Genomic DNA, 20184 nt, shown 5'->3' on the forward strand with positions numbered 1-20184 from the left:
CTGCTCCTCCTCCCGCTCTGCAGGGGGCATTTTGTAGGCCTCCGTCTCTGGGCTTGCTGTCTTCTCACCTGCCCCTCAGCACAGGGCTCAGAGAACACATTCTTCACCCTTGCAAGAAGCTTCTCCATGCATCTCCACCCCTGGGCTTACTGAGTGCATTCACCTATTGTCTTATTTATAATCAGGACTGAGCTGCTCCCTGCTGTGTAGATGAGGAAATGGAGACCTAGAAAGAGAAGGAAAGACCAACACTTTGAGCACCTGCAATGTGCCTGAGGCAATGTACCCATTAGCTCTGCTTCACAACAGCCCAAGAGGGTCGTATTATTCTTCCCCTATGTAAATGTGTGTTGTGAGGCTCAGAGAAGGGCAGTGACTTGTCCAAGGTCACACAGCAAGCAACCGTCAGTGGCTAAGGCCAAATCCAGCTCTTTCTGACTCCAGAGTATGGGATTTAGAACAAACATTTGCAATGTGGGGTTGACAGATCCATCTCCGGGGCATGTTTAGAGGACCAGATGGGTTCATAATTGTGAGAGTACCTGATATGGTGCCCAAGGACTGGGAGTAGAAGCAGAATTCCATCCACCTCCACCTAATCATACAGAGAAAAGGAACAGGAGCCCAGGGAGGGCAGCGTTGTGCCCAAGCTCTCAGCAAGCAGTAGGCAGAGCCCAGGCCCCTGCTTTCCCATGCCCAGCCTTTCCCACTTCAGGGAAAGGCCACCTCTCCAGAGACTTTGCCTCCCCCAGAGAGTGGAAACTCCCTGAGTTCCTCTGACCAGACAGGAGAGAGAATGAGAGCAGAAACTGTCACTTCAGCACATGCACTTGCAGCCTGAGGCTGAAGCTGGAATCCCAGACTTGGACACTCAAGAGGGCCTCTCCACAGCCTTTCAGCATCCTCCACGTGAGACCTTCATGAGCACCTTGCTTCCCTCCCAGGAGAAGGGGTGCCCCAGAGACGCTGGGGCCCTTAGAAGGCACTGTGAGTTGGCAGTAACTGCAGCAGCGTGGCGGGATTGCGGGAGGTGTAGGAAGCAGGGGAGGCAGATCACAGCACTCAGGATGGCCAGAGCTGAAGGCATCAGAGTCCCCTTCCCCTGCTCTGCAAACAAAACCCACAGCACATTCCCCTCCCACTCCCCACCTCCCATGATCAGCAGTCGTCTCCAGTGGAGGAGCAGTGAGGCCTCGGGAGGACAGCAGCTGCTGCTGGCCAGGCTTGGTGTTCTCCTGTTGAACTGCACAGGTTGTCAGCATCAGACAAGATCGCTCTGTGGCCATGATGGGTCGAGACAAAGCAAGGTCACTTGGTAGTTATCATGGCTCAGCTCACGCAAAACATGGACAAAAATGACCTTACTCCCCACCCCCCCACCGTGTCTGTGTCATGACCACAACCTCTTTGTCAATTGCAGTTAGCGTTGGTCTTGTCTTCTTTCCTTCTAGGTAAGATTGGGGAAGATGCCAGGTGATAGAATCCACCCTGCCTCTGACAGCATCCAATCTGGAGCAAAGGCTTCCTTCAACCCTCCCTCAAGCCCCCAATACAAGCCCAAATTCTGGAACAGGTCCTTTCCAACACCTCCTTCAGAGATGTTCCCTGGCTCCAGGCAGTGCTTACTCCCCTCACTGCAGCAGGAAGCCCAGCTTGTGAACTGCAGGTGTGCTCCAGGTGGTTGCTGGATGCAAGGCATTGACAGATGGAGCCCATCGATACCCCCGGTGTATAACCATGTAAGCATATCATCCCCCACCTGCACATGAGGAAACGGAGGTCCACAGGGTGGGGAAGGGGAAGACATAATTTGTCCTTCAAATGAGATACTGGTGAGATGTGAGAGGCAGCACCACTCATAACTCAGCGAGGCAATGGGACCCTCCCAGGCAGATTGGGTGTGTGGTCGCCCCCATTACACAGCATGGGCGGGAGTGGGAGAGACCACACATGGGTCTCGCCACCTCTCCACTGGCCTGACCTCCCTGCAGAACCCCAGGACAGAGTTAGCATCTCCTTGCCGACAGGCCTGGCCAGAGGTTCTTGCTTATGTCTAAGGTCCCTGTAGTTGTGGTTCAGAGGATGGGAGCTACTCCCAAGATTCAGCACCACACAGGCACTGCACAGCACTGTACCATGGTGGTGGGCACTCGCTTTCTAGATAGGGCCCATGTTGCCAGCTGGGCATGATGCATCATTTACCTTACTTTGAGTGGAATAGGTGGTTTTATAGAAAAAAAATTGTGCCAGGCATGGTGGCTCACACCTGTAATCTCAGCACTTTGGGAGGTCAATGTGGGTGGATCACAAGGTCAGGAGTTTGAGACCAGCCTGGCTAATATGGTGAAACCTTGTCTCTACCAAAAATACAAAAATTAGCCAGATGTGGTGCTGGGTGCCTGTAGTCCCAACTACTCAAGAGGCTGAGGCAGGAGAATCACTTGAACCCAGGAGGCGGAGGTTGCAGTGAGCCAAGATCATGCCATTGCACTCCAGCCTATGCAATAGGGCAAGACTCAAAAGAAAAGAAAAGGAAAAGTATTTGTAGATGAATGAAGGTGGTCCCTTTGAATGTTGGAAACAATTTTATTTTAGCCATTGGTCTGGCATTCATTCTGATGGGGTGACAGGCCTCTCTGCCTTAGTCAGCAGAGAACAGGAGTGTGCTACTTCTCCCCTCATCTGAAGACTCAGGCCATGAGCAGAAACACCTGTCCTCTGAAACACCAGCAGAGAGGATGTGCCTGATGGCACCATTCACTGCAGAGACAGAAATGACCCAGAAAGAAGAGGGAGTGTCTTCCCGGGGTTGTGTCCTTTTGACCCAGCATGGGGGGTATCTCCCTTCCTAGGCCAGGACCCCAGCCTGAACACAGAGGCAGAGAACATATGAAGGGCTCCCATTCTCAGGTGGACCAGGGTGCCAGCTCTGAGCCTGTAGTCCTGGTCACTGCCCTTTTCTCCACAGCATGGCTGCCACCATCCTGGACTGCTGCACAGAGGGGCTTTGCAGAGATCAGCATAACAAAATCATCACTGAGATGCTGCAATAGGAAACCGTGATACCTTCATGGGCTGCCAAAGCAACCTAAGCTATTTGCGTCACTCAGTGTGCCCAGACGGCTGTATGGCTGTCACTGCCTCTAGTGTGTCCACTTTACTTCTCTTCTCCTTCCTGAGCTTCTGCTCTGAACTATCTCTAACTTACAAGCAATCAAGCTCACTAGATTCTGAGCTCTTTGGGGTCAAGGACTGAGTCAGTAGTTCATGTCTCTTTATAGAGATCACAGCTTAGTATCTGGCACTTAGCAGATGCTCAGCCAATGGCAAGTGATTCATTTGCCAGGAAGCTGAATTTCATCCATAATCCTAGTCAATGCAAATATATTCTGCCAGTGGGGTGTGTGTGTCCGCTGAAGGCATTTTGTAAATACATACAGGCCGTTTAGAAATTTGAATGTCAAAGAGTAAAAGAGCTTAGAAAGTAAACATTGGAGAAGTGTGGGAGGGTGGTATTATTTGCAAAACATTCCTGGGTCCTTGTGAGTTCTCTATACCCTGGATGACCACTGACTCTGGGCCAGGCCAGAGATCCAGCTGGACCCAGGAGATACTGAGGTGAGTAAATCCAAAGTGCCTCCCTTCAGCAGGAGGCAGGCAGCCACAGCAAAGTGATAAAGGCACAAAACCCAGAGGCAGCAGAGAAGCAAGGACTACCTTGTTCCAGGAGGCTGTGACCTCAGGAAGAGCTTTCAGAGGAGGATATCTGTGCAGGATTTGGAAGGATGAGCACAAATTTGCCCAGCAGACATGGGAGCCAAGGACATCCTGATGGAGGAGAACAGCTTGGGTGAGAGTGTGAGCCACAGGATTGAGCAGCACAGGCATGGAACTGGAGGAGGAGAAAGAGCGAGAAGGGATAAATTTGGGAGGTCAGCAGAGGTCAGTCACAGAAGGTTTTGAATCCTGGCGAGGGAGCAGTGGGTGCCGCATGAGGGACTTGGTCCTGGAGGACATGCAGTTATCTCTGAGTAAAGATGGAGCACGCCATCCACCAGGGGAACCACAAGATGCAAGAGAAGTAAGAACCCTGAGAAGCCTGCACAAAGAATGAGGGGCCCAGGGGTAGCACCAAGAAGGTCCCTGTCAGAGACCAGCTTTGAAGGGAGACAGAAAAGGCTCTTGAAGGCCTCAGCTGCTGCAAACCTCCTCAACAAATCATATTTTACCTTCAGATATTTGCTAAAGAACACTACCTATTGGATGAGCAATGGTCCATTGATAATAATTATCCCCTCACTGTACCTTTCTTTACAATTCTCAAACTGCTCTCGGGTCCAGTGTCTTATTGGAACCCCCATATAATCACATTTTGCAAATAGGGAAATGAGATCCTGTGATGTCACACTGAGGTTTGCAGTAGTTCCAGGCTAGAAAATAGGGAGCACTTTCACCTCAGCCCTGCATATGAGGCCCAAAGTTCCTTTTCTGGGAGGGGGTTCTTAAGACCATCCAGCAGCAAAGTCTTCTTCTTCCTCCTTGGGCTTCTCCACACCTGTGTCCAAATCCTCCTTCTCCTACTCCCTTGTTCTCAGGTACCACTACAAGTTGTTGGGCAGGGAGACCTCCTGCTGCTGCTCGTCCTAGGGTGCATCCTCCAAAATGGATGCATTGTGGTTCAGCCAACACCTGCACCACCTGCAGCCCAGGGCTCCTGTGTTTAGGGAGGGTCTGGGGTACCTCCCTATCAAATGGAGATGCGCTGGGGCTGCTGCCTTTGCTTGAGCCCATGTCCAGGTCATCTTGGCAGTGACCAAGGGTGCAGGGCCCTGGGGACAGGCTAGAGGGCTGCAAGGGCAAAAACCAAGAGGATGAGGGGATCACTGAGTCAGACCACGTGTATTCACATCCCAGAGACTAGCTGCAAGACCTGGGAAAGCCTGGTTCACCTCTCTGGGCATCAGTTTTCTCCCCTGTAACATAGGAGATATAACAGTTATCTCTAAGCTTCACAGCAGGTAATGTGTGCAAAGTACTTTGCACAATGCCTGGCATATGATAGGTGATCATAAACAGGGCTACTGTGATATCATCATCTGAGCTAGGTCACTCGTGCACTTCTCCAATCCTTCAGGGTTCCCCTTTGTCCCTCACAGGGCAGCAGCAAGTGAAAGGGATACCCCTGGCCTTAAGGAGCTCACATCTTCTCATTTCCCAGGGGTCTCCGTCCAGTGCCCACACATGCCTGGCATGTAGTAGGCACCTCATCCACATCTGGTGAAAGAGTGGAAAGAAGGTCATTGTCGTGTATTGTTTGGTACAGAATCTGCAGTAGGGAACAGAGAAGTGGGTGACTGTGGTTGTGCCCACCAGTTCCTGTCCCTGAACTTTCAGGGATCAAGAGGCCTTAGCAAGTCGTACAAGGGAGTGGGCACTGTGTGGTGGGACAGGAGGCAGGTACTAAGAAAGGCAGTGGGGTAAGGAGAGGAGTTCTGCCTGTGGGGTCTGGGAGATCCTCCACTAGAACCTCACCAAGGGCCCTGGGCAGGTCATCCGTCCTCCCAGAATCTCTCTATGCTCCTCTGTATAATGTGGCTAGCCTGGAAGAGATATTTGCACAATCATGTTCAGAGCAGTATCATTCACAATAACCAAAAGGTGGAAGCAACACAAGTGTCCATGGATGGATAGATGGATCAACAAAATGCTGTCTATGCATAGAGTGGAATATTGTTCAGCCTCGAAAAGGAAGGAGATTCTGACACCTGCTGCATCAAGAATGAGCCTTGAGGACATTAGGCTGAGCAAAATAAGCCAGACAAAAAAGACAAATGCTCTATTATTCCACCTTTCCAAGGTACCTAGAGTAGTCAAATCCATACAGACAGACAGGAGAAGCGTGGCTACCAGGTCCTGGGGAGGGTGGTGAATGAGGAGTTGTTTTTTAATGAGTTACAGGGTTGTAGTTTTGCAACATGAAAAGCATTCTGGAAATTGGTTTGTGAATGTACTTAATGTCACTGAAATGTACACATAAACATAGTTAGACAGTAAATTCTATGTTATGTTTATTTTACCGCAATTTTTATATTGGGGTAGTTATGCCTGACTTCTTGCATTGCTGTAAGGATTTCATGAGATAACATATAAGGAACCACCCAGCATGTTGCCTGGCCCATAGTAACTGCTCAATAAATCACAACTGGATGCTACTGAAGATAAAGTTATCTGACTTCTGTGAGACCTGCTCTCCTCAGTTGAAAATTCTTCCAACAAACATTAGATGAGACCCTATTGTGTTATACTGGGTTCATAAATAGCACTCCTCCTTTTCCCTTCCCGCAGAGTAAAATGAATAGAAGACTCTTCTCTGCACCCGAAAAGCTCAATGCTGATGGTGAGAAGGGAATGCTGGGTGGAGGGGTTCCTGGAACCCCTGTGAGGGTTGCTCTTCCCTCAGATGTCTAGAAATGAGGCAGGGTCCCTACATCTTCCACCCCCAACCACGGTTGCCTTGCATTTCCCAGCTGGCTCTATAATTCCTAGAAACTGCCACTTTTCTGCTTCCATTACTTCATGGTCCAGTCAGCACCATTATCATCATCACCATCATCACCATCACCACCCTTACAATCACCATCACTGTCATCACCATCACCATTCTCACCCTCACCATTCTCACCATCATCAGCACCAGCATCTTCACCATAACTATCACTATCATCACCACCTTCACCATCACCATCCTCACCATAATAATTAGTGTTACCCTCCCCATCCTCATAATCATCATCGTTATCATCATTACCATCATTATCATTATCACCATCACCATTCTCACCCTCACCATTCTCACCATCATCCTCCTCATCATCACCATTATCCTCACCATAACTATCACTATTATCACCGCAACCGTCACCATCACCATCCTTATCATCACCATCACCACTCTCACCATCACCATGTTCACCTTTACCATTCTCACCATCATCATCACCATCATCATCCTCAACATAACTATCACTTCATTATCATCACCTCCACCTTCACCATCCCCATCCTCACCATCATCATCATCTCCATCACCATCACAATGATCCTTGCTACATGGAACCTTGCATTCTGGGTATAAGGGTTCTTGGTTGAGGTCATCTAACACATCTTGTAGGATAGAAACCCCACCCCTCAGGGTCTCACAGTTGGTGAAGTAACTGATTCTCGTGAAGTCATGTTCCTGTTGGTGATGTGTGATGTCACAAGACCAATAAATACGGGCTGAAGCCCATGGCATCACTTCTTTTTTTGTAAAATAAGCTCCATCATCAGTAGTGATTGTATGATAGCAGAGAATAAGAACTCAGCAAATGTAAATAATTTGATGCTATGAGAAGGATATGAAGGGGAGTCCATATTCCAATATGCGTCTATTCCAGTGAGGGCAATTCTTTACCACTTCCATGAAGGAAGGGAAAGAATATTATTACAACGTTACCAGAAATCTGTCTGGCCTAGGCAAGTTAGTTCCTCTTTCCAGGGTCTCAGCATTGCTCACTGTCGGCAGTTAGGGCACTCATCTGGGCAGTAGGCAACACTGGTGCAGGGAAGTTCATGTTATTGGAAACATGTAGCATCTTTTCCTGCTACCATCATCACATTGTCCATGAACCCACTGGGCAAACGCCAAGGAAGCTGGGAAAAGCGGCTGACTGGTATCCACAGACCAGCCATCATATGGCCGTTTTATTGGTAGCCTCTCCTACTCAAGGATACTAACACGAGGTTCTCATAACCAGAATATAATCATCCATATCAGGATATCCACATTCACCCAGCACTACTGTCCAATCAACAGATGCTATAATGTCATCCAAATGTTCTCAGTTGTGCCCTAAATACATTTTTATTTTAAGTTTGTAATCCGGGATCCAATCCAGTACTTCCCATTGCATTAATTGCCATGTCTTTTAAGCTCCTTCAACTTCAAACAGTTTCGCCTTATTTTTCACAACCTTAAGAATTTTAAAGAGCAGAAGCATTTCCTTCTGAAGGATGTGTTCACCTTTTTCCATCTGATGTTTTTCCACATCCAGACTTAGGTCATGTATCTTTCACAAGAAAACCACAGAAATAATGCTATGCTCTTCCTAGGACATCACAGCAGGAGGCACACGATCAAGTTTGTGCCAGATTTCTCCACCACAAAGTCATCATTCTTCCAATTGTAATTGATAAGTATTTAATATGAAGATATTAATATACATACACACTAATGTATATTTATATGTAAAATATATACAAAATATTATTTCAATATCTAACCAATATAAAAGTTATTAATTAGATATGTTTAATTTCATTTCCTACTAACTCTTCAAAATCTGGTGTGTATTGTACCCCGACATCACATCTCAGTCCAGCCTAGCCGCATTTCAAGTGTTCAGTATTCATATGGCTGTGGCTACCATATTTGTCAGGGCAGCACTAAAGCACTAAAGAACTTCTTTCTTGGAAAAGTTCTAAGCTTTCAAAGTGTTTGGCAAATACATTTTATAAAATTCTTCAGAATCCATGAATAGGCAATTACACATTTAGTAAGCCATAGAATCAAACATGACATTAAAAAGCGAATCCCTTGACAAAAAAGAAGGTAGGCAAAATTTTCTTCAGAACAAATGGAGAAATCAATGATGATTACCTAACATGCCCATTATTATTTATTAACATCCTTCATTAATACTCCCAAACCCCATCAACAGGTAAATGAATAAACACATTGAGGCCTATCTGAACAACGTCCCAATTCCTTACCATTCTTACTTCTTTTGCAAGCAGAAAAGACTCAGTATCAGCAAAGACTATTTGGATAGTTTGTTCTTATGACAGTAGTTGTAATTTCCTGGAGGTCTATGTGATATCAGTTATGTACTTCAATACCTTCACAAGTACTTTTCCTGTTTGGCCATTTTCTGCAGTATATCCATGCTTCCATTTTCTCTATTCTTTTATTTCTATCCTAGACTTTTCTTTCATCCTGTAATTCTTTATCCTAAAAATACTAATTGAAGGATAACATCACAAAATACTATATTTCTCTAGATGATACTCCAAATTGATACCTAATATACAGAAATGACTATCATGGACATAACCCACAACATGTGAAATGCATGGCTCATTCTACTGACATTAAAAAGGGAAGTTAATGACAACTGAATTTCTAGTCATTTTCCACCCAAACAGTTGCTTATAAAATGGCAGGGAATTGTAGGTGTGTATGTAGTGGCCATTTTTTGGTGGGGTGTTCAGGAACTCTCCTCTTGAGCCCCTCTTTTCTTTGAGGAATATTTCAATGAGCACCAATTGAGTCTGACACAACCTACCAGCCCCAGCCCTGGAAGTGAGCATGATGCCCAGCTCTGGCCAGAGACTCTACCCTTGTATCATAGCAACTGATTCAGTACTTTTCTTTCGGAATCAACAGGAAGAACTCTTGCTTTTTCTACCACTGTGGTGTGCAAGGACAAAGTAAAGTGGGTTATTTGTAGCACTTCTCTCTACAGAGAGAGAAGAAAGTCATCTTCAGAGGCAGAAAATGAGGTTAAAACACAAGGAAAACTGTCAGGAGAAAGAAGAACATTTCTTGATGATTTCATATAAGCCCCTGGGTCCAGCTATGCATGACAGTGACTTGGGTTAAAGCTCTGTCACTTATAGGAACATTGACTTAAACATAAAATAAAGTATTACAAGCTATGAACTTTTAGATGAAAATACAGAAAAAAATCTTTGTAATATTCAATTAATTAAAAATTTCTTAGATGAAGCCCGAAAAGCACAATGCACAAGAACAATTAATAAATTGGGCCCCATCAAAATTAAGAGCATCTGCTATTTGAAAGACAGTGTTATGAGAACAAAAAAGAAAACTCAGACAAGGAGAAAATACTTGCAAATCTCATATCTAATAAGGGATTTGAATCCAGAGCATATAAAAAACCTATTAAAATTTAATATGAGAAAATAAGCAAAAGAAAAAAAAAAGGAAGAAGCAAAAAAAAAAATGTGAACATACACTTTACCAAATATATACAGATGGCATGCAAGTACATAAAGAGACACTAAATACTTTTAGGCATTATGAAACTATAATAAAATACTATTGTAAACACGAAAATATCTAAAATTTTAAAAGAAGGCCCATACAAAATGTTGGCAAGAGTGTGGAATTCTCATATACTGCTGATAAAAATATAAAATGGTACAACCATTTTGGCAAACATTGTGACAGTGTCTTAAAACTAAGCCTAAACCTATTAGCTATTACATTCCTAATATTTACTCAAATTTATAAGAACTTATGTACATGAATGTTTATTGCAAATGTATTTGTATAAGTCCAAAACTGGAAGCAATGCAAAAACCCATCAGCAGGCAAATGTATATATAAGTTGTGACCTAACCTCACAATAGAATACTACTCAATAATAAAATTAATGACCTATTGATGCCTGCAATATAGCAGAATCTCAAAATAATTATGCTATGTGAAAGATGCCAGACCCCTCCAAAAACAGGTCCATGCTATACTTTGTTTATGTAAATGTCTAGATGAGGCAAACTATTTTATAGTTACAGATTGTTGATGGCCAGGAAGGGTGTAAAGTAGGAAGGTACAGAAAGTTTGGGATTATGAAAGTGCAAGGGGCAACTTTTATCCGTGCTGAATATGTTCATTATTTTTATTTTGGCGATGGATTTGCAAGTACGTATAAAAAATAACACACCACTGGGCACGATGGCTCACGCCTGTAATCCCAGCACTTTAGGAGGCCGAGGCAGGTGGATCACGAGGTCAGGAGATTAAGACCACAGTGAAACCTCGTCTCTACTGAAATACAAAAAAAATTAGCCGGGCGCAGCGGCGGGCGCCTGTAGTCCCAGTTACTCGGGAGGCTGAGGCAGGAGAATGGCGTGAACCCGGGAGGGGGAGCTTGCAGTGAGCCGAGATCATGCCACTGCACTCCAACCTGGGCAACAGAGCAAGACTCTGTCTCAAAAAAATAAACAAACAAACAAACAAAAAATACACATACAGTATTTTTGTTTCATTCTTACAAAAGCACAATTACTTGCTAATGCGATGTGTGTGCCTGTTGGACATGCAGCACAACTTTTCAGATCTTAAAATCGGACTGGATCTCAACCACTGGACCTGATTTCCTATTCCACACTGACTTTAGCACAATACTTGCTTTTATTGTGGTAATTAACAACACCCACCTTAAAGGTAAAGAAACGTACTTCTAACTACTTTTGAAACTATGAACTGCTTCAGGCTAGTAGTTCTTAAGGTCTCCAGCAAATGCTGCTTTGTTTCCCTCAAAAATACACAGCCTGGGCAACATGGCAAAACCCCATCTCTACTAAAGATACAAAAATTAGCCAGGTGTGGTGGTGCATGCCTGTAGTCCCAGCTACCCAGGGAGGCAGAGGCTGCAGTGGGCCTAGAACTTACCACTGCACTCCAGCCTGGGGGACAGAGTGAGACCCCCATCTCAAATACACACACGCACATATACATACTCACAAGCTATCCACTGGTGCCGCTGTCAGTTAAACACAGTATCTCAGGGCACCTTAGCACACAAGTGTGAGAGCTGTGGTCCTAAACACTTCAATTAAAAGTGAAACATCTCTGGCTGGATTTTTAGAATATTTACTTTTTAATGTTTTTATACTATATATTTATTTTTTACATTTTAATTAATTTATCTGAATACAAGAATACAGACATTTTGAAAGCAAAACAATGGAAAACATGCCCTGCAAACACTAATCAGCACAAAGCTCATCTTGCTATGTTATTATTGATAGATCAGACATAAGCCAAGAAACATTGCTAGACATAAAATAGATTTTATGATGTCAGTCACTAGAAAAGTATGCCAATTTTAAATATGTACAAATATAAAATATCCCTTCAAATTATTTACTACAGAAACTGATACAACGAAAAGAAAAATAGGCTAATCTACAATATAGATTTTAACATTCCCTTCAATAAGTGACGGAACCAACAGATAAAATCCATGAAAGGGATATTTGATGAACACAATGAGCAAACTTGACATAAACTGACATACACAGAAGCCGACACTCAACAACTACTGAATACACAACCTTTTCCAGTGTGTGTGTCATATTGAACAACATAGATGATATGTTGGAATTTAAAGGGACTCATCACAGAATATTCAGTTGTGGTATTTTGCCTAAACTTGTCTGGCCTTCAACAGGGTTCAAATACAGTTAAATTCTTATTTCATCTAAAGAGTCCTGTCTTTTTTTTTTTTTTTTTGGTACATTTTACAGCAACAATCTAAATTTACATAACAACTGAACCTAGCCCTTGGAACTTGAAGTTTATTCTAGCCAAAGGCACATTAAACTGTCTAAGTAATAATGTCCTTTAAATTGTTGTCCCCAGTTCCAATAATGGAGTATAGCTCCAAGAAACTAACAGACTATTTGTTCTACATAGCATACATTCTGTGTTACATCAAAACATGGTATAAAGCCTTGAAATCAGCAGCAGAGAGAAAATGAGATCAACAACCATCTAGCTATGACCTCACTACTGAGTAATGATGCTTTTAGCTGACTCTTTACTTGATTCCTAACTGCTTATTTCTGGCAGGGAAGCACTAACCACTGACCAAGCCGACCTTTTAAGAAGTGAGCAGCCAGCAGGTCCCATGGTGTAATGGTTAGCACTCTGGACTTTGAATCCAGCGATCCGAGTTCAAATCTCGGTGGGACCTCACCATATCTTTGGCCGGGCGCGGTGGCTCAAGCCTGTAATCCCAGCACTTTGGGAGGCCGAGACGGGCTGGATCACGAGGTCAGGAGATCGAGACCATCCTGGCTAACATGGTGAAACCCCGTCTCTATTAAGGGAGGCGGAGCTTGCAGTGAGCTGAGATCCGGCCACTGCACTCCAGCCCGGGCGACAGAGCGAGACTCCGTCTCAAAAAAAAAAAAAAGTGAGCAGGACGAACAGGCTCCACCACCAGTGATCAGTTTAACAAGCTGCAGCTCTAGTCACTGGCTGCAACTCATATTGTGGGTGTCAAGAGCTCAGAATTAACATTGAAATACTACTGACTCCAAAAGAAACCCAGAAATCTCTGGGAATCCAGCAAAGATAGAAAGGGTCCTCTCAATGGTCACCACTCACACTTTGCTTTGTTTTGGAAACTATTTTATTACATATGGAGAATATCACAAAAGTATGCCTGTTCCTCACTGTTAATGCTAACCCCAAAATGGTAAGACTCTTGCCGGTTGAAACCCCCAGGCTCTCACTGGCCCTTCAACAGAAGACGGTGAAGTCACCTGCAAGAGTGATTGATCACCCAAAAGCTTCCAGGCTGGACGAGTCAGGACTCAGTTCTTGCAGTTCCCAAATTCACAGTTCTCTTGGGACATGGTTATTTATGGAGCTCCCAAAGATGAGCAATTCCACCCAGGAAATTCTGTTTATAAAAGATTATTCACATCTAATTATCTCAGGAGACATTAACACAGCAATGTTGCAAATTTCCCATTAATTGTTAATCCATGGAGAAAAATTGGACAATTATTTTTTAAAATATGAAAAGCTTCATACAATAAAAATTCTACTCCCATATGTGATTCAATTTGTATTCATTAATATCAGAGAAGTTAATAATTACGAATTGCCAGTGGTAAAAAATAAATAAATCATTCATCATTGAAGATGTGCAGAATGTTTAAAAGAAATACAAATTTGTTATTGGCTTTAGGGCGTTTTATGCTTTCCATACGCTCATGGCTCTGTATCTCTCTCTCTCTCTCTCTCTCTCTCTCTCTCTCTCTCTCTCTCTGATTTGAGTTTCTTTTGATTTCTCCTGCTTAGAAGTGGCGAGAGAACTTTGGATGCGGAACGTGGAGGAGGAGGAACACGAAGTAGGGGTCTGCACGTGGGGTGGTGAGCGCTGTGGGTGCCCAGCAAAGACTGCCTGGTCCACATGCCGGAGGGGTCTCTGCGCCCCGGTAGGCATCGCAGCTGATGATGAAACTTTTGGCGTGGCAGAAGAGTCTCCACAAACTTTGGAAGGTGTCTGCTGTATCCTCTATAGCCGTGTATCCCTGCTGAGGGTGATCTTCTGGGGGAGCGGAAAGTCCCCCTCACGGGCTAGGGCTGGCTGGCTGGAGACTCTTGCACAGCGCAGCCCCGGCAGAGGTGCAGGCGGCACGGGCCACGGGGTTAGGGGAGCCCAGGAGCCACGGCGCCAGCGCTCGCTCACCAACAGCTGGGCCCCGGTGTCACAAGTGGATGTGAGTTACGTCTCCTTGGGGCCAGAGGCGTCTCAGGAAGGCTGCAGACCACGGCTGACTAGCGGGCAGCGTGGTGGCCACGATGGAAGGTGACGGGGTTCGCAGCGCCAGGCGACCCAGCAGACCGCAAGCCCAGGCATCCCGAATTGCGAGCAGCACTGCGGGGAGGCCCGGCGCTGGTGACGCGGTGGCCAGAGCACAAGGCCCACGACCCAGTCCCAGGCGCCAGCCCATCGTCAGCTAATTTCAGGAACCGTGGGCCAGCTGAGACCCGGGCCTCATGGGCAGGACAAAGGGCTGAGGGTGCACAGGCAGGGCCGAGAGCCTGCAGCGCGGGACTGGCTCCACCGCCGCGGAGCTCGCAGGGCGCAGCAGGCACCAGGCAGTGATCAAGCCTTGCAGATGAGGCTGCGCCTATCCGCGAAGTCTCCTGCCCAGAGTCCAGCCTTTCCGCGGAGACTGCACGTGCACCCCCTCCTCATTGTCCTTGTCTAGGGCCGCGGCAAAGGACCTCGCTCCCATGGCCCGACTCCGGGGGCGCAGGAACCTGGGATGAGCAGGTGGAGCAGGGCGAGCACCGCTAAGAACCCAGCTAGAGAGGCGCCCCAGGGCGGCACAAGGGGCCGCATTTAACGTGTCAATCATCTCAAAGATTTTATGACATCTTATAATATCTATAATGTCTTATATCTTGTGATATAATTATTAACACCACTTTATTGTGATTATTATGATTATTTTTATACCAACACATCTTCAATTATTAATATTCCCAGTTGCTAGAGAAAAATGAGAACGACTAGTTTTGAAAGCCTTACTTCTGCCAATGGAGGCACATTCCAGCAGGTCGCCAAAGCAATCCACTTTGCACCACTTTCACAAAAACGTTATTGCACAATTATACTATCCTACCCTTATATACTTTGTGTGTGTGTACTTGTGTGTATGTATGTTATATATGTAATATATATGTTATATATGTGTGTGTATATATACATATATATATAAAGTATGCCAGAGATGAACAAGTATTAGAAAATTAAATGCACACAGGTCATGCCAGTGCTATGTATAATGTGGTGTAGTACCTACAGATGTTCAACAGTGTGGGATCCAGACCGGAACAAGACTTCTAGTCTTAAATAATTCTTTCTAGGTTCAGTTTCTGGAAATAATGCTTTGGATCAAACGTGCAAGAAAATTAATGGGTTTTAAAGACTATTCTAAGTCAACTATAACATTTCATTTGGGGATTTCTGTCCCTTATAATATCTACCTCATTTTGGATGGATTCCTTGAGGCCTGGTTTTTCTTTTCCTCTCTGCACATCGCTGCTCAGAGTGATAAATGAAGTTGTATTTTGAATAAAATAGCTAAGCATCCTTTTGTGAGCAATGAGCATGATGGTATTTAGACCTACCATTTCTCATTACGGTGGTTAGAAAACTCAAGCAGCAGATTAGCAGCTGATCCCTTTAAAGCTATTGAATACATGAGGCAAAGCTCAATGCTGGGCCTTCTAAGTGAATGAAAAAGAAATGAAGTAAATGACCAATATGACCCTACAGTGAGTGCTACATTAATGCCAAGTGTGTTTTGGTTTTTTTACATTTGGAGATGAACTATTGGAAATCTTTAAAATCTGGGAGCAATTGGTTGGTTTTGAGCCAGGTAAATGCAGTTTCTACAAATCAGGTTGTCAGTAAATGAACATGATATTTACTTCAGGTGCCTTTACTGAAAATCTTTTTTATTTATTTATTTATTTATTTATTTATTGAGACGGAGTCTCGCTCTGTCACCCAGGCTGGAGTGCAGTGGCCAGATCTAGCTCACTGCAAGCTCCGCCTCCCGGGTTCACGCCATTCTCCTGCCTCAGCCTCCGGAGTAACTGGGACTACAGGCGCCCACCACCTCGCCCGGCTAGTTTTTTTTTTTGTATTTTTTTAGTAGAGACGGGGTTTCACCGGGTTAGCCAGGATGGTCTCGATCTCCTGACCTCGTGATCCACCCGTCTTGGCCTCCCAAAGTGCTGGGATTACAGGCTTGAGCCACCGCACCCGGCTACTGAAAATCTTAAGAAAGCTATATATTTATCCAATGACATTTGGATTTTTAGCGATATACTCTTTTGATATAGAACTCTTACTTCAGAATGTATCATTTTATATCAGCAAGAGAAAATTTCCAATCCAGGTCTCCTTATCATTTTTAACATGTGTCAATGAAGTAAAGAGGAAGGAAGTTAAGGCTGAAACATTCAGGGTAAAGAACATTCAAATTATTTAAATTTAATTTTTATATTAGAATGATTGAAACAAAAATAATTTATCAGTCCGGGTACAGCAGCTGATTCCTGTAATCCCAGCACTTTGGGAGGCCAAAGTAGGAGGATCATTTGAGTCCAGTAGTTCAAGACCATACTGGGTAGCATAGTGATTCCTTGTCTGTATAAAAAATAAACAAAATTAGCCAGGTGTATTGGTGTGTGACTATAGTCACAGCTACTTGGGAGGTTAAGGTGGGAGGATCTCTTGAGCTCAGGAGTTTGAGGCTACAGTGAGCTGAGATCACATCCCACTGCACTCAAAGCTGGGCAACAGAGTGAAACCTTGTCTCAGAAAAAAAAAGAAAGGAAATAATTCATCAAGACAACTGTAAGAATTGTGTTCTTGGATTTAATAAAAATATTGATGAGTATTTTTTCTGGACATAGCAATGTTCTAGGTACGAGGTTCTAAGTAAGGTTCTAGGGCATGAAATATGCATTCATTGCTTTTGGAGAATTTATAATCCATTAAATCCATTTATAATCCATTAAAGCATATTAATAAAATGTGCAATGTCCAGGATCTCTTTGGGAATCCACCAGAGAGGCTGCACATGAGCTGAACCTTGAAAAATGAGTCACATTTTAAAATGCAAGAAGTAGAGAGTAAAGCAGGACAAGTAAGGTACCCAGAAAACAGAAACCCAACAAGAGAAAAAAGCAAGGTGAATTCAAAGAACAGGTAAGCAGAATGGAAGGCTTTCAACTGACAGCTGGTGGGCAGGGACATTAAGCTGGCATCAGACTGCTAAGAGCCTGGAGGATCAGACTGAAAAACTTACCGATTAATTATTTAAATATGGCTCATTCCTCTGTGTAAATTGGTGGGTCAAATTCAGCCAACATGCTGTTTTCATGTTGCCCCTTGCTAAGAATTATTTTTACATTTCAAAAGGATTGTTAAAAATTAATAATAATATGCAACAGAGAGTTTGTGGCTCCCAGAATCCCAAGTATTTACTATATGGCATGTGGTAGAAAAAAAAATTGCTGAAGTTTAGGACTTCTCACACTTAGGTTTCTTTTTAGTTTTCTGTTTGTGTGTTTGTTTATTTGTTTGTTTGTTTTGAGACAGGGCCTCACTCTCTTGCCCAGGTTGGAGTGCGGTGGCGCGACCATGGCTCCCTGCAGCCTCATCTTCCTAGGCTCAAGAAATCCTCTGACCTTAGCCTTCCATGTAACTGGGACCACAGGTGCACACCACCATGCCCGGCTATTTTCTTTGTGTGTGTGTGTGTGTGTGTGTGTGTATTTTTGGTAGAAATGGAATTTCACCATGTTGCTCAGGCTGGTATCGAACTCCCGGGCTCAAGCAATCCACCTGCCTCGGCCTCCGAAAGTACTGGGATTACAGGCGTGAGCCAATGTGCCCGGCCTTCTTTTGAGTTCTCACTGAAACAGAACTCTTTGTAATTTTTACAAGGCCAAATTTAGCCAAAAAACCAACACACAAGAAAACTCAAGATGCCCAAGTAAATTTCAATAGCATATAAACAACAAATAATTGTTTATTATAAGTATACCCCGCACAATATTTTAGATGTATTTAAACTACAAAATTTTCACTATCCGAAATTAAAATTTAACTGCTTGCACTATAATTTTTATAGAAATTCTATGTTTGCAATTATAAATAAACTAAATGTGATTTGTAGGTTTTCTAATGTGATCCATATTATTTTAGAATGTAATGATGTCATGTATAAACTTAAAGAATATTCCACTGATCCTTTTGTCTAAGTTTCTGGTTTTCTTTTTGTCATGATAATCCATAGGAATAAACCATGACTTATACCTACAGTGTACAGTGCATTATTTCAACATAAATGTGTTCATTGAAAGGTCTTGTCTTTCACCTCTACAACATGGTCTCTAGTACACTATAGGAGCTTAATAAATGTTGATAGAAGAATAAATACCTGGAGATTCAAATACCTAAGAGAAGGCATATTAGGGTTCTCTCAAGAAAGTGAACCAACAGGAGATAGATGATATAGATATAGATATAAATAACAAGATTTATTATAGGAATTCACTTATGTGATTATGGAGGCTGAGAAGTCCCATGTTCCATTATCTGCAACCTGGAGCCCCTGGAAAGCCAGGAAGTAGTTCCAGTCCAAGTCTAAAGACATGAGAATTATGAGTGCCAAGGAGGTAAGTCCCAGCCTGAAACCAGAAGACCAATGTTCCAGTTCATGGATCAGGCAGAGAGAGGGTGAATTCTTTCATTATCCACCTTTTGGTTCTATTCAGGGCTTCAGTGGATTGGATGATGCCCATCCATACTAACGAGGGCCATCTGCTTGGCTCAGTCTACCAATTTAAATTCTAATCTCACTGGAAATGCTCGCACAAACACACCCAGAAATGACAGTTAACCAAACATCTAGGAACCCTGTGACCAAGGCAAGTTGGAATAAAAAGTTTATAATAAGACAAGATTGGCAAGTGCACAAGGTTGGCTTATCTGGCACACTTCCTCCCTTTACTGATTACTTTGATTGCCAGCGGTCATTATCACTCTTTCTTACAAGCCCTCTCACTCTTCCCCTCAACACTGCACTCCACACACACACTACCAACCATTTTGAGTTGACGCACACTCAGGTTTTTTCTATCCCAGACATGCTATAGAAGTTCAGAGAGAAAGAAAAGATAGGGATGACTGCAAGCAGTGGGGTCACAGAGAATTCCTGTGAAGACAGGGGTTAAATGTGGCTCAGAATTGAGGTAACCTTGTGAGGATCGGTGAGGTGGAAAGTCTTCTATGCTTTGAGAAAATGATGGAATATTGGAATGAATCTCATGTCTCAAATGAATCACAGATGTACCCATTTGTTCTTGATTAGTACATTCACTTGGGAGAGCATAGAATTGTAGATTTCAAGACATTCACAGTGTTCTAATAAGAAGAACTTTGAAGACTGGGTGTTAGAAGTTATGACAAAATTTCCTAGTCAACAGAATATTTTTAAATATTTTTTGGTGTTGGTTTATAGCAAGCAGTACTTAAGTAAAAATAATCTGGCTTTGTAATTTATTTCAAGAGGAGATATTGCAAGGAGAGCTCCAAACAAGAAGGTTATGGTAACAGTCCATACCTGAAACAAAGACGGTTGGACTTTAGACAAGAAATGTCCGAACTAACTTTGCACAGTAATGGAAACATCCTACCCTCTCCTAGCCACTCATGGCTATGGGGCCTCAAATGCAGCTAGCTACTGTGACTGACAAACTGTATTTACAATTTTATTTGACTTTAATTAATGTAAATATCAATGGCCACATGTGGTTAGGGGCTACTGTGTTGGACAGTACAGATTTAACTGATTTAAGACCAAGATGTGCTTGTTTTCTTCCTAAACCTGTTCCAGGAGAGAGAATCCACATCTTGCCAGTTTTTACAATCTCACTTATCAAAAGGACTTTTTTTTGTTTCCATCTAGAAATCTCACTTATTTTAGTAATCTTGATTTTAAAATCATAGA

At 43.6% G+C, this 20184-nt stretch overlaps 1 non-coding gene and 1 pseudogene across 1 annotated transcript; both read left to right on the plus strand.

Annotated features, from left to right (window-relative positions):
• Positions 1-979: 979 nt before the first annotated feature.
• On the plus strand, positions 980-16147 carry LOC116273291 (annotated as a pseudogene).
• TRNAQ-UUG lies at positions 12753-12824 on the plus strand. Its single transcript has one exon. It is a non-coding gene; the product is annotated as a tRNA-Gln (tRNA).
• Positions 16148-20184: the final 4037 nt, after the last annotated feature.

Source organism: Papio anubis, unplaced genomic scaffold, assembly GCF_008728515.1.
Source record: "Papio anubis isolate 15944 unplaced genomic scaffold, Panubis1.0 scaffold520, whole genome shotgun sequence".
Classification (NCBI taxonomy): Eukaryota; Metazoa; Chordata; class Mammalia; order Primates; family Cercopithecidae; genus Papio; species Papio anubis.